The sequence below is a fragment of the Gallus gallus genome, chromosome 3 (genome assembly GCF_016699485.2).
Source record: "Gallus gallus isolate bGalGal1 chromosome 3, bGalGal1.mat.broiler.GRCg7b, whole genome shotgun sequence".
NCBI lineage: Eukaryota > Metazoa > Chordata > Aves > Galliformes > Phasianidae > Gallus > Gallus gallus.
Genome location: NC_052534.1, coordinates 99,326,217 through 99,339,729, shown reverse-complemented (window position 1 = coordinate 99,339,729; position 13,513 = coordinate 99,326,217). Strand labels below are relative to the sequence as shown.

Genomic DNA, 13,513 nt, shown 5'->3' with positions numbered 1-13,513 from the left:
AGCAAGTTTAGGGCCTTTGAGATACTGGCACAAGGATGGTAGACTTGTTTGTGGGAATCCTGTACTACTTCTGAGCAAAAGCTGGGTGCTATTTGACACGTTTCGTAGAGTCCAAACGGTAAGAGATAACTTTATTTAGGAATTCAAACCCTACCGAATGTGACCCAAACTGAATTTGTCTCACGTCTGCACTGGGATAGCAGTTCCACACAGACAGTTACTGTCGCATGGCTAATGCGCAAAGAGCTGATTAAACAATTAATTCCTAGCCTGTAACGTCATTGTCCAAAACTGAGAATCCGAAATCTATCACTCAGCTGCCATTCCCCCTGAAGGCTGTTCAACTTTACTTTTATGGCAGTGTGTGACGCGAAAGCTATGTAGAGTCCCACAGTTCATTTCATCAATATATAACATACTCTATGTTTTGACAGGATTAAAAGTTGGAAAAATCTAATTCCTAGATACTACCAGAATCCAGAACCAAAATATTCTCCTGGCTAAATCCCATTCACATTCAGTGCATGTGTTCTGAGAGTATATACAACATATACAAACAGAATTGGAGTATTTAGCAGTGATGAGGGACAGCTTTTTTTTATAACAGCATTCAGTTAAAGACATGTCCATTATACAGCAGTCAGAACATGTGCCCCAGAAAAATAAGCAAGGAAAAGGGGACACGGAGCTGTTAGCTGTGAATCCCAGGTTCCATTGTCTCCTGGTTCAAGCTGTCCACGTAACTGTTCTTCCTGCTTGAAAGTGGAGCAATGCTTTTTACTGCTTTTAAAAGCTACTTTCAAGACACGTGGATAAAAAAATGCAAGCCAGCAGTTTAGCGCTCCACTGAGCTGGATGCTGTAGGGATAGTTGTATTAAACACGTGCCACAGTAGCAGAGCCTTTTAATGGACTAATTCCTGACCAGAAAATTGGGAATTTTCAGACGAAAAAAGTGCAGTTCAAAAATGCCCAGATGCGTACTGTGTTGAGTGTGGAAGTGTTGCTGCCCAGGACACTGCTCTGGTGCAAAAGGCAGCAGAGATGGGCCAGCAGAGCATCCTACACACCGACAGCCTCCCCACAACCTGAGTCACACCTGCTGGGTGGCACAGGACCCGGCTTTGACACAGTAGCTTCGAGCTCCTGGTTCCATGGCGCTGTGACACAGGCACTGTGGTCAGCGTATGGCTTCTCACATTTATAGAGCTCAGCAGCACAAGCCTTGGTGTGAACAAATAACCTGCTATTTCTGCGCTGTACTCCCAACGCTGTTACTTGCAGGCTGTTTTTGGTTTCTTTCTTCCTGTAAATGACTCAGTCTGGCTTTTGGGGAAGGGGGAAACCAAGCTCAGAGCCACTCTCACAGCTTTAACCTTACTTAACCCTCCCAGCCTCCCAGCAGCAAGAGGAAGTACAAAACATTTTCACGAGCTGCGAATGGGCTCAGATCTGCTTTTGACATCTTGAGGAAGTACTGACTTCTGCGAAGCCAAAAAAAAAAAAAAAAAAGAGTATTTGCAGCCCTGCTGAACTCAAACATTCACACACTGAAAGAGAGCCCACAAAGGGGAAGGAGACGGTCTGGGAACCGAGCGAAGCGAGGCAGATATGGGTCAAAGCTGCCTCAGCGACAACATAGGTGACACGGCGGTGAGCGCCTGAGGCAAGGCGAGCACGCCGGCCCCTGCGTGTGGAGCGTTCTGCGGAAGGGCTGCGCAGAGGTGCGGTACCACGCGCGTTCCCCCTTACTTCAACCCGCAGGCCCCGTCCTTCTCCCGCGCGCCTCGCCCCCCTCAGCAGCGGGAGGCGGGTCCGGGGGAGCCGCGCCCGCCCGGGGCCGACAGCTGGTGGGAGCCGCACGCAGCCACCGCGGGGCGGGCCTGCGAGTGCGGCGCTGGGCCGGGCAGGGCTGGGCCGCGCCGCGGCTGTCTCTGAGGCGCGGGGGATGGACGAGGGTCACCGCGGCGGGCACAGGCGACGGGCTGCTCAGGTAAGCCGGGTCTCCTCGTCCCGCGGCCGCCGTGGGGGTTTAGGCGGTGTCCTCGGGTGGAAAGAAGCCCCCCTTGCTGGGAGGGGAGCGGGGAGCCCCGTAGCCCCTGCGTTATTTTGATCTCCGATCGGGTGTTGCCTTCCCCGAAGGGCTGTAGGGCCTTTGTGCCCCCTTCTCAGCCCAGCCCTAGGCCCGCGGCCACCCCTCTCCCCCCCCCCCTTCCCCGGAGGGCTGTCCGGGCGGCCCCGGGGGGCAGCGGGGATGCCGGGGGAAGCGGCCAACTGTTGCCTCGGAACGCGCCGCTTCGCTGCCAGCCCGGCCAGCGGGGCCGGGCGAGGAGGTGAGGGGCGGGCGGGCTCGCCTCGTGCGAGGCGCTCCCTCCGGAGCGTATCCGCGGTTCCATTGCTGCCCACAAGCTGGGCCGGGCTGCAGCACCTGGCCACGGGTAGACGGCAGCGAGCCGGGTGCCGGGCTGTGACAGGGACTCGGAACGCGAATGGAACAAAAGGTCGCGGCGCTCCGCTGCCTGCCCTGCAGATGGGGGCAGGGGGCTCGCACGCCCAACTTGGGTTCTTTTGAAAACTTTCTGCGGCAGCTGCTGGCCGTGCCGTGAGCACGGCTTCCTAGATGGTCTGCTTCGGAAGCTAGGCGTGAGAACAGAGGAAAATCACGTTCTGTAATATTCATCTCCTCATATGAATCGCTGTCTGTGCTGTGTCACACTGAGCAGATACCGCGCTTGCATTTCTTCATCCCTAATTTAATTTCAAGACAGTTTAGCTTTAATTTTATTTCTCTGGGCTGCGTTATGCTAAGGCCCTGGTAATATACTGTGCCACTAGATAAAACCAAGCATTCCATAATTCATGAGAAATACAGAGAGAACTTCACATCCTTCCAGTGCTGTTGCTGAGGGCAGTGATGTGCCTGGTTCTCAGCCTGTTTCTGGTAGCTCTCCATTTCCATACAGACGATGTTTGCTCTTGGTTGTTGTTTACCAGCTCCTGAAGGCGGTGCGTGTGTGGAAAGGATAAATGGGGACAGGGGTGTTTTTGCTGTGCTTTTCTTCTCCTCGCCATCTGCAAGGTCAGGAAAAAAACTGAAAATGACTTTGACTGTGAGCTCTGCTTAGGTGGGGAGAGCTGGAATGAAATGTACTTGTGACAAGAGGTTGCCCTGTGGGCAGAGAACCCTGCGCACCTAGCACTGGTGTATGACTTCTATATCTTTGTAACATATATATGAACACCTTACTCGTTTTTGGTTTTTTTGGGTTTTTTTGGTGGTTTTTTTTTTTTGGGGGGGGGGGGGGGGGAGGGGGGGAATAAACTTGGCAGTTTTTTAGGTTGGATTCTGCTTTCTATGTTCTTGTAAGTCACCGCCTCCTCACCAGGCCCAAAATAAAAACATCAGAAAGTGCTACAGCTCCTGAATTTCACTCTCCTAGAGTAGACCTTAAAAATGTTTTAATGAAATGAAATTACAGGTAATGGGGTTAGCATGAAAGGCTTGACTTGAATTTATGAACAGCATAAGGTAATAGCTGAGAATAAAATTCCTTGGCTGCATGTTGAACACTATAGTGTAGTGTACTTGAATGCTAAGGTTTCACTTAGATATAAGCTGTAGCAGGCATAACAGTGGCTCTCTGGATTATTTGCATGGTTTCTTAATGACTGTCCAACATTTTGTTGTATTCTGCTCTGTACTTTTCACTGTCCCCGTGTACTGTTTATGCAGTCACATATGCCTGTGAACGTCTATATTAAAAACAAAAAATAAGCAAACCACAAGTAATTAAGAAGACAATGTATGCCAGTAATTAGAATGAGAAATACTTGATTAATTCACAAAAGAAAATGGTGAAGATATTGGATACTACTTCATAGTTACTGTCAGCAGGTGCCATTTTGCCATAATAGTGAATCTGCTGGCGTATTTTACAGTACTGGGAAGATAATTCATTGTTAATATGCTTAGTTTGTCTTCATAACCTTGTTTTTAACACAGTTTTGTCAGGTTAAAATATGTTGTCCTCAGCAGCTTGGTAGTCTCATAAAGACGTCAAAGGTTTGCATTTGCAGTATGTTGCAGATTTCTACAGGTCACACGTTACACAAAATCAGTTGTTAAAAATGTATATAAAAATAGACATGATTTAGATGAATAACAATTCTCATACTCTATCAGAAACCATGTTGCATAGGTGTACAGGCACTTTAAGTAAGACATCTTTAATTGATTTATATATATATTTCCAAGTACCATATTATTTGGAATTTTTAGGGAAACTGTAAAATAATTTTGTGGAATCACTGGCATTCTTTAGTACCACATGCACATTGGGGAACATGAACTTGATTGTTCAGTTCACATTTTAAACAGAACAGAAAAATAATGTTTTAAATCCAGAACTTGTATGCAATCCAAACATCATTAAGTCTTCTGTTAAATCCCTGGAAACAGACTTAATATGTCAACATGAGGTGTAGAATCAGTGGACAGAGGAATATGCACAGTAATAATACATGTGAATTTGAGGGAGCCAAAACCTCATAGTGTTTCCTGTGTAATGAATTCAGTATGTATTTGGATGTGTTTCAGTATTATCAATCATTCTTTTAGCAGCACTTTCTACTTACATTATCTATGAATGCAAAACGGTAGCATTAAATCAGAGAAAACAGTTTGAGAGGCATGAATTAAAATGTTTAATATATGGGACAGCTTGAGAGTTGCAAAAAACACAGTCATAAATTTGAATTTTGCTGTTTAAATTAAAACTGCAATAGAAGCTGCGAGGCATTCACATATGAATGATGATGAGAGCACTGCGAATGATGTGAGATGTATAGATCTTAATTCATGTGAAGTACTGATTTTACCACTCTTCTGTTTTCACAGAATTCCAATCCACACTTGCAATTAAAATGGAAAAACATGTGTCTTATTTTTCTGTCCTTGTATACCATTTGGTAAAGACTGATGACTTGGTAGCAGTCATTGCTTATATGGCAAAAATACCAGAAATAGGACAAATTGTAAGATGGATATGAGCGGGGGGGGGGGGGGGGGGGGGAGGGAGGGGGAGGCTGACACACTGATATTTAAAAGATTTGTATTTATTATTATGGATTTAAAATGTTCAGAAATAATCTCATGAGCAATATCTTCATATTTCCAGACTTAACTGGATTCTATAATAGTTATTTTTGCAAGCCAACAGCTGAAATAGTCTAGTCTAACTGACAAACCTATCAATAGAGGGCATAACCAGTGCTCTGTGGGAACTTTTGTGTGAATCTTAGACTGTTTTTTTCCTGTTCATTATAGTATTTCTGGGGGGCTGTTTGGAGTGGCAATGACTTCTAAGAGCATAGGTAGGATGAATAGCAGTGCAAAAAATGGAGCTAATGCCTGAGCCTATTTTGAATAAATCTGTGTAAGAAATCTGTGAATCTTGTAAAATGTGAGCGATTCATTTTGAGGGATCCACTAGTAATGCAGCACGTGGTGTTATTTATGCCTACCACAAATGCCACTCTGGTTTTGTCAGTCTTGAGTTTATAAATGTAATCCATGAGTTTACAGCCCTCACATCTGTTGGAACAGCACCAGTGTTCCATGGGAGTTGTCATATATGGACTATATGATGGAATATATTCTATGATATTGGGATCTGACATTTGGTCCCCTATTTAACTGTGGTGAACTCTGAAAGACTGAGTCATATCTGGGTGTTGGAGTTTGCACGCTTTAATAATGCTGCGGAGGTGGTTTGGTGTTTGGGGATGTGTAGACCTGCACTGATTTATTATTTTTTTAGGCAACAGCAATCCTGTACTGTCCTGTAGGACTCTGGTACAGACACATTCAAGTCATTATTAGAAGCTTTTAAATATAAATATATATATATAATTTATGGAATTTTGGAGGGAAAGTCTTTCTCCTTCTTGAATTACAGCTTGAATTCATAAATTATTTGCGTGGCCTATTTTTCAATTAGATGTCTTAAAGGTAGTGATGGTGTTCTTAAAACTCATGTGTGAAAGCACTCTGCTGTCTGTATTTTTTCTGTAGAGAAAATGAGAAACGTGGAGCTCCATTTGTGCATCCATTCAGAACTGTTATCACCAGAACTGTTCTGGAGAGTAGCATCTCTCTTGTACCTAACTGCTTTTGGCACCTGCAGATAGGAGTGTTCCCAATGAATTTGAAAGCCTTGTTTGGCTAAGAAATAAATAAGGTGTGCAAACAGTTTATTTAAACTAAAGGAAGAAGAATTTGCAGTGATGTTTCTCTCTTCCCTCCTCTCACTATTTTCTTTGGTGTATTAGGTGCATCAATTAACCGTGAGGTGCGAGCTTGTTTCTATGTCCCCTTTGCAGCTTGAAATAAGTTAAGCTCACATCTCTGTCTTCCCAGGAGAGTATAGCAGACAACATCTTACAAGCTTGTTCTGTAGTGGCAAGAAACCTTTATTTCACTTGCAGTGGTGCTAATTAGGCCACAGGAAGGGTGACATGTACTGCTATCAAGATATTCATCTGAAGTGAGGGAAATCTGATTGCCATGGGTATTTCATTCTTTGATCCAGGAAATACTCGATTTCATACCATCAGTGGGAATAGTCTAGAACAGACAGTGGTCTGTTGGCTCTGCCCTGGCATGCAGAGGTGTGACTGTGAGCCAGCCTTGTAGCCCCAAGACCACTTACCACCTGGTGCTTTTACTTCCTTCATGGTTGCTTTGCTGATGTTCTTAAATTGCTCAGTGGTGCTCCAGGGTGTGCTCTTGCCTTCTCATCTGAAACTTCAGAATTGTGTGACTCCTTCCCTCATCAGTTTATGAAAGGGATGACTTTCTGTTTTACTCCAGGGGAGGCTTGAAGGTTTTAAAACCTTTTTTTAATAACATAACACATCTCTTGAGCTTCCAAGTATAAACTGCAGGCTTCTCAACTTTGTTTCCTGTTAGGTTAGAGGGCTTCCTGCTTACTATCCCAGTTACTTAAAGTTCATAACTTAAATTACTGTAGTCATGATTAGAATTCTCGTGAGAGTCCATTTCTGTGCTTCTATTCTCATATAAACTAGTAAATCTAAGACAAGCATAGATTTTTGGAGGAGATAAAGTCCAGAATTTGGCAAGTATGCTGTGATTACGTTCCAAAAAATAGTCTTTATTTTGGAGTTAGGACATAATTTGAACATAGTTTGATTCAGTTGCCTGACACTGTCATCTGAGATGCTTTATGATGTCCACTGTATCCATGCTTGGGTAGAAGATTCAAGAAGTACGGAAGACCAGTGTCCTGCTTGGTGTAATGGCTGCTGGGCAGGCAGGGTGTTATAAGATGATGCTGAGGATATTCCATTTGGCACCAGTTGCCTATACAGCTGAATTGAGCCCGGTAGCATAGAATCATAGAATGGCTTGCACTGAAAGGGACCTAAAGAAGCATCTAGTTACAAACTCAAAAGACTGCTATGTACTAAGATTACTCTTTTATAGGCTGAATGTGGTTACATTGGGAAGTAGTGGGAAAGGATGTTTTTCTTGTTTTTCAAAGGCGTTTCAAAGAAAACCTACTTTCTGCGTTCTTTATTGCCTCTGTATTTGGTACACAGCCTGATCGTTCTCATTTTCATTTTGCAGCAACCCCACATTAAGTCTGGGAGGTTAGCTTGAGTTAATGGCTTTCTGAGAAGGGAGCAGAAAGTATGTCTTCTGGTTTCTTTTATGCATATTAATAGTGGGGAGATGTGGGGCAAAACTTCATTACTATCAGCTGTTAGCTGATATGAAAATGCTGAGAGGTGGTACCATTATGGAGCTGATTCACATGATTATGTCAATTGATTCCAGAATTGTATTTAAATAGCCATCGTAAGAGATGTGTGGTCGTATTTATCATTTGGTTTCGTATTTGGTACAGATGATTTACTGTTCCTAATTTTTTTGGAGGTTTTCTGCTCTGGGAGTTGAGGGAGGGGAAACATTTACTATAATAATTCTCAGTTGTGCAAACCTGTTTATGTTTTAGAAAGCTAGATTGTTGAATTTGTTGTACTTCATTGCCTTGAAGAATCTAATTTTGTATCGATTATACTTCCTCCCACCCACATATACATGGTCTGATTTCTTGTACTGCATTGTTTGATAATTTTACAATGCTTTACTCAAAGGATCATCTGTAGACTGCTGGTGACGCCTTTAGTTAAGGATTTCATGGTGAATATAGGCATCTTTGGAAGTTTCTGGAAGTAAGACTTTAGCCATCTTCCTAACAACCAGTTGGCAGGGGAGGAAATGGGAACTGGCATTTTGCAACAGTTTTTCCTGTACTTTTATTATTAAAGCGTAAATATCCTGTAGGACTGAACCACTTTCCTCATCCTCTCAAAATACTGTAATAAAGCAGAGCTCTGTAATATCAATTACTGTGGGGATGGTTTGTGATTCCAAATGAGAGCATGATTGGGAAGCTGGAAAATGAGTCTCTCAAAATGTGTTTCGTGCTCTGAATACATTAGAGGTCTTGTTGGAGTGCAGTGCTGAGATCTAGAGGGTTTATATTTTTAATCAGAGGAGATGTTACAAAACAGTAAGTGGATTTTTTTTTTTTATCAACACCTTTTGTATTCATGAGGAAAATAGAAAGTATTTCCTAATTTTGAAGTATTCTGGCGATATGCTGCCTGTAGAATGAATTTGTATTTCTGCAACTAGTTAGGCATAGTACTTCTAAATTTTGTATCCAAAAGACATGAAGAGAACATAGACATGACAGACAGGCCTTAGAAGTATGGATAATCTTTTCGCCCATGTTTATACCGTGAGACAAAAATGATTGTGGTCTGACTACTTAGGCCTTTGTTTTTCTGTGGTTTTGATTCATTACAGCACAGACAGTATCATGTTGTCCTTTACTGAACTAAAAGTAAATCCGCCTAAAAAATCCCCTTTTGTTCTGCTGCTGAGGAACACTGTGGGCTGCCAAATCGTGGCGTCTGACTCACCACAATCGTAATAAAGTGTTTGTACTTCTGCAACTGCAGTTATTCAGTGTTTTCTAATATATTTATAAGGCAAAGGGACACCTACACATTAAAATACTACTTTTTAAAAATATATGCCTTGTTCATACTGAAAAAGCATTTTATCAAAAAATGACTAAGTAGCTACTGGTGACACCTTAAAGCTTCCCAGGCATAAATAATAATCTTTAACAGTAACCAAGATATATATATATATATTTTTAACAAATTTCATTTTCCATGTAATAGCAGTGATAGACTGTTTTGTCAATGAACTTCATAGACTTAAATAAATAAATAAAGGATAATTTTGAACTCCTTCCAGAACTCTGCTGTTTTGGCCATCTGATCTGACCCAACAGTGATCTGATAACTGGGAAGACTGTTTCCTTCCTTCTTTAAAAAATAAAAAAATAATAAAAAAAAAGCTTTAAGGACAGTGACTGACCTGGCCAGTGCTTATCTGTGTTATTAATTTCAGTGCGTGGGATCCAACCCAGCAAGTGTAACTCATGTAATTGAATTCAGTTGTTTGCAGGGCAAGATCCAAGCAAAGCAGTCAAATAAAACTTGGAATGGTTTCTTATCAGCTGAGGAAAGCTTGGCTGAAAGTTCTGAATGAATGGCAGGTACGAGTGAGGCTGCCAAATGAAGTACCTGATTGTACAGAGCATGTCTGCTACCCACCTGGCCTGGGTGATGCACCCAGCTGCCTGTTCTTGGAGAGGAAATGGGAATTCTTACAGCTTCTTGATCTCATTACCTGTGTGTGGTGAGGATGTGCTTTCTTGTTTCTCGATTCTTCAGCTTTTTGTAGGTAGGAGTCCTCTCTTACAATTTAGAATTTTAGCTGCTTTGATTAACAGTGATTTCTTTCTTCCTATTGATAGAAGACCAACAAAATTTTGTTCATGGTTTTTTTGTTTTCTGTGTTTTTTTTATTTTTGCCTTTTTGCTTGATAAATAAGGAGTGTTGTATGTCATTTACCTTTCCCAAGTTTTGTGCTAATGGTATTTCATCAGTTTACTTGAAAAGGCCAAACTGCAAGTTGCATCATTTGTATCTTTCTCCATCTCTGCCCTCTAGACCCATGTTTGGTGCTGAACAAAAAATAAAGTGCACAAAACTGGGAGTGGGTGCTGGGCACCAAGGCAGTGTACAAAGCATAGAGAGATATATGAGCAGAAAATACGATAGTTCACAGGAATGCATTTTAATTGCTGCTCTGAGTCATACTATCACTACAGCTGTTTCCAAAAGAAGACATTCATATGCTAATGGTAGGACATTCACACGAGGAAAGAAGACATTAGATAAGCAAATAAAAATATATTACACAACCTCTCTCTTTCAGTTGTTCATACACTCTCTGGTTCAGTAAGCATGAAAGATTTTGTGACGTAATTATGTATGCCTTAAGTAAATGGCACTTGATTCATGGTACGCCTCTTTCGGGGTATATATTCTTAACTCACTTTGGTAGGGAGGAGTGAGTAGCACTACAGAACTTCTCAATTCACGTGGCAGTGCAGTCCTGCTTGTGGAGCTGACTTCCTTTCTCCTTTTTTTTTTGCCCATAAAAGGAGAAAAGTGCTGCCATATGACTTGCTTCAGAGAGAGGATCACAGGAGGAGGAGTTGGGGGGAGATGATTCAGGTAGCTTTGTTTCTTGCACTGTTTCACAGGTTATTGGACATTCTGCTTTCAGTGTTTAATTTTCTATGAATATCAGAGTACCTGGTAGTGTTCCCTTCAACTGACATTGAAACAAAACATTTCATTCTTAGAACTGCTTTTTTGGTGTTTCTTTTTTTTGCTTTGTTTTTGTACGTGTGTGCTACATGGATGAGAGATTCTAAAGGGAGGCTGAATATGAATGTACTTAGAATGAAGAGTAAGAAAAAAATAGATTTCTCTGGGATTAGGCTGTCTTCCAAACCTGCAGAAGTGTTCCTTTCCTGCTGGTGATTAAAAGAATGACTGTGTGTTATTCTCCCATCTTGTGCCGGTGACTGTAGACAGGCATGCCTAAGTTTACTGCTTAATTTTGCACTGTTAGAAGTTTAATTTCCAGTTCTCAAGAAAACAGAATATTCAGGGGATACTCTGTAGACTTGCCCAGGAATCGAATCTGGAAGTCTCAGTGCTTTTCCAGGATTGGGTGCCATCTTACTCTGCAGCCTTACAGTAACTTTCAGCAATAGTCTGTTTTCTTTTTGACACTTTCTAACAAAAAGTATCATCCTCACATTGAGGGCAACATTGTCACCATAAAATGAAGACAAATAACAGCTCTAAAGTGCCACCAAGCTTCTGCCTCGATTTACCAGGTAGTGTTTGGCTTTGTGTTTCAGTATCCAAGTGTGCAGCCAGAACCAGTCTTAATCTGTCAACTCCAGTCATGTTCCTTGCTGATCTCCTGAATGTACTTTCAAAGCCATCTCCAAGTCAATCTGTAGTATTGATTTAATTTGGTTCCAGCCAGGCGTACATTCCCTGCACTTGCTCATGCCTTGAACCAATTTGACTTGGAGGCACCTAAATTAGCCCCTCTCTTCAAGCTGAGTCTAACACAACATATTGTATTAGAAATGACAGCAGGATGGATCTACCTATGGAAACCAAAATATTCTTTTCTTTCACAGCTGTGAAAAGTAGAGATCTTTGACCTAAACATTTACTTTTTCATGGAACAAAAACTTTTTTCAGGAAGTCCAAAGGCAACTGGAGAAAAGAAGTTATTGGTATTGAGCAGCTATTTCATAGCTTTTTGTCTTTTTTTCTGGTGTTGTTGTAGATATTCTGGACTGCAGATCAGAGAAAAAGGGCCATGGTGATTTTGGAGTTAAAATCCCATTTTCTGACAAGCTGGTTTAATACACTTTTTCCACATCAGAACTAGGATTTAGGCCAAAATCTGTGAGAAACAGATGCCTGCTTCATGCCAGCAATGCAATTGTCACTGAGATTTAATGAGTTTGTTACTTCACTTATGTGGTATGGCTTTTGTTGTGTTTTAGGTTTTTTGATTGTTTCTTCTGGAAGATCTGATAGTTTTCTGGTTAATTGGAGTAATGGTCTTTGCACGTGTTCATAGAATTTGCTCCTGTCACTGCTGGGGTAGATGAGGCATCTCTTCTATCTCTTTGTAAAACAAAAGCACCTATAGCTCGAAGTTCTACAATTAAAGTACTCCCAGGTAAATGGGCATAGAGGAGTTCATTGTCTGGAACTGTTGCAGTGGGTAGAAGACAAGGAGAATAACTTGGTGTTTCAGAACTCAGTGAATTGGATTGGCAGCCAGTGGTCCAATGACTATCAATGATGGGTTATGGTTTCACTGCATAATAGGCAGTTTTGCCAATTCTGCTACATTTTAAGGCTTTTTCAAGGTAGGCAGAGCTGAGACTGGGAGGAGCACAGATTGGGGTAACTTATAGGTATGCAGTTATGAAAGATATGCACGTTTTTGCCCTCACTGTAATTATTCATTATCTTGTGACACTGGGTGATGTTGCTTACACCTATGCAAAGTTTAAAACGCACCAATTCTTCCTCACTCACATTTGTGTCTGCTTTGTGCCAGAGTAGTGAACATTTTCCTTTGGAAAATTTTTACATGCTTGTGTTGTGTTCACAAGGACGTGTTGCTTGTGTTACCTTATATGCAAATTAAATGTAAATGCTTTTGATTTGTATTTGCATGAGAAGTAACACATTCTGGGTTTCTGATTTAGAATAAATTTGTGAAGATACTGTGAGTCTGTGAATTAAGAAAGCACAGCAGATTATTTCATGAAACACTAACCTTGCGAAGTGTATGACTTGTTTCCTTGCCCACCAGGCAAGGACTTGCAGGTCAAGGTGGGAGAAGCAGAGTCCCAGCTGCTGCACGTTGGCTAATTGTCAGCAGAGCTGTGCCCACTTTGTGCTAGCTGACAGGCTGGACTAGTACTCCACTGGCAGAGATCCAGGCTTGCTAAAAGGAAGAAGTTACATACTCATCTTCAGTCTTACCTTTACATAAATAAATCCAAAACCTAGAGAGTGCCAATTTTCACCTGCATTCCACATAATATACCTGGAAACACAAATACTCTACTATTTTACATGTATTTCTTGATTTGAAACCGACAGCAGCCTAGGTGAGGGCGTGATATTAGAACTAGAAGCCATCATGCCTGGAGAAGGTGACCTGTTGATTGTGAAGTACATTGGCTACTTATGGAATTAAATTCTAAACTGAAGTTCTCCGGGAGCAACTGGGAACTATAATCATGATACATGTTTATAGTAGGATCTAAATAAGGAATGGATATGGCATGCGTCTGTTTGTACTGTTAGAATTTAAGCACTGTTCGTGACACACTTCTGTCCTTTGCCAACTAACACTCTCCCACATCATGCCCAAGCATAGTTCTGGGGTTAGTATAGACAGTGGACCATTTCCAAAAAGCTGTTTGAATCTGGCTGGGCTGTT

The 13,513-nt window shown here is 41.9% G+C and overlaps 1 protein-coding gene across 21 annotated transcripts in view; it reads left to right on the top strand.

The window, feature by feature from the left end:
* The first annotated feature begins 1,544 nt into the window (after nt 1-1,544).
* The window catches only part of FAM49A (family with sequence similarity 49 member A), a 53,955-nt gene continuing 41,986 nt past the window's right edge, over nt 1,545-13,513 (top strand). For 18 of the 21 annotated variants that reach the window (XM_040697206.2, XM_015276051.4, NM_001006418.3 and 15 more), the window contains exon 1: nt 1,874-1,992. The gene's annotated coding sequence lies outside the window, so the exon portion shown is untranslated. Of the gene's footprint in view, nt 1,724-1,873; nt 1,993-13,513 lie in introns of those variants that run through there. The other 3 variants (XM_015276053.4, XM_040697198.2, XM_046938944.1) reach the window with 1 other exon arrangement.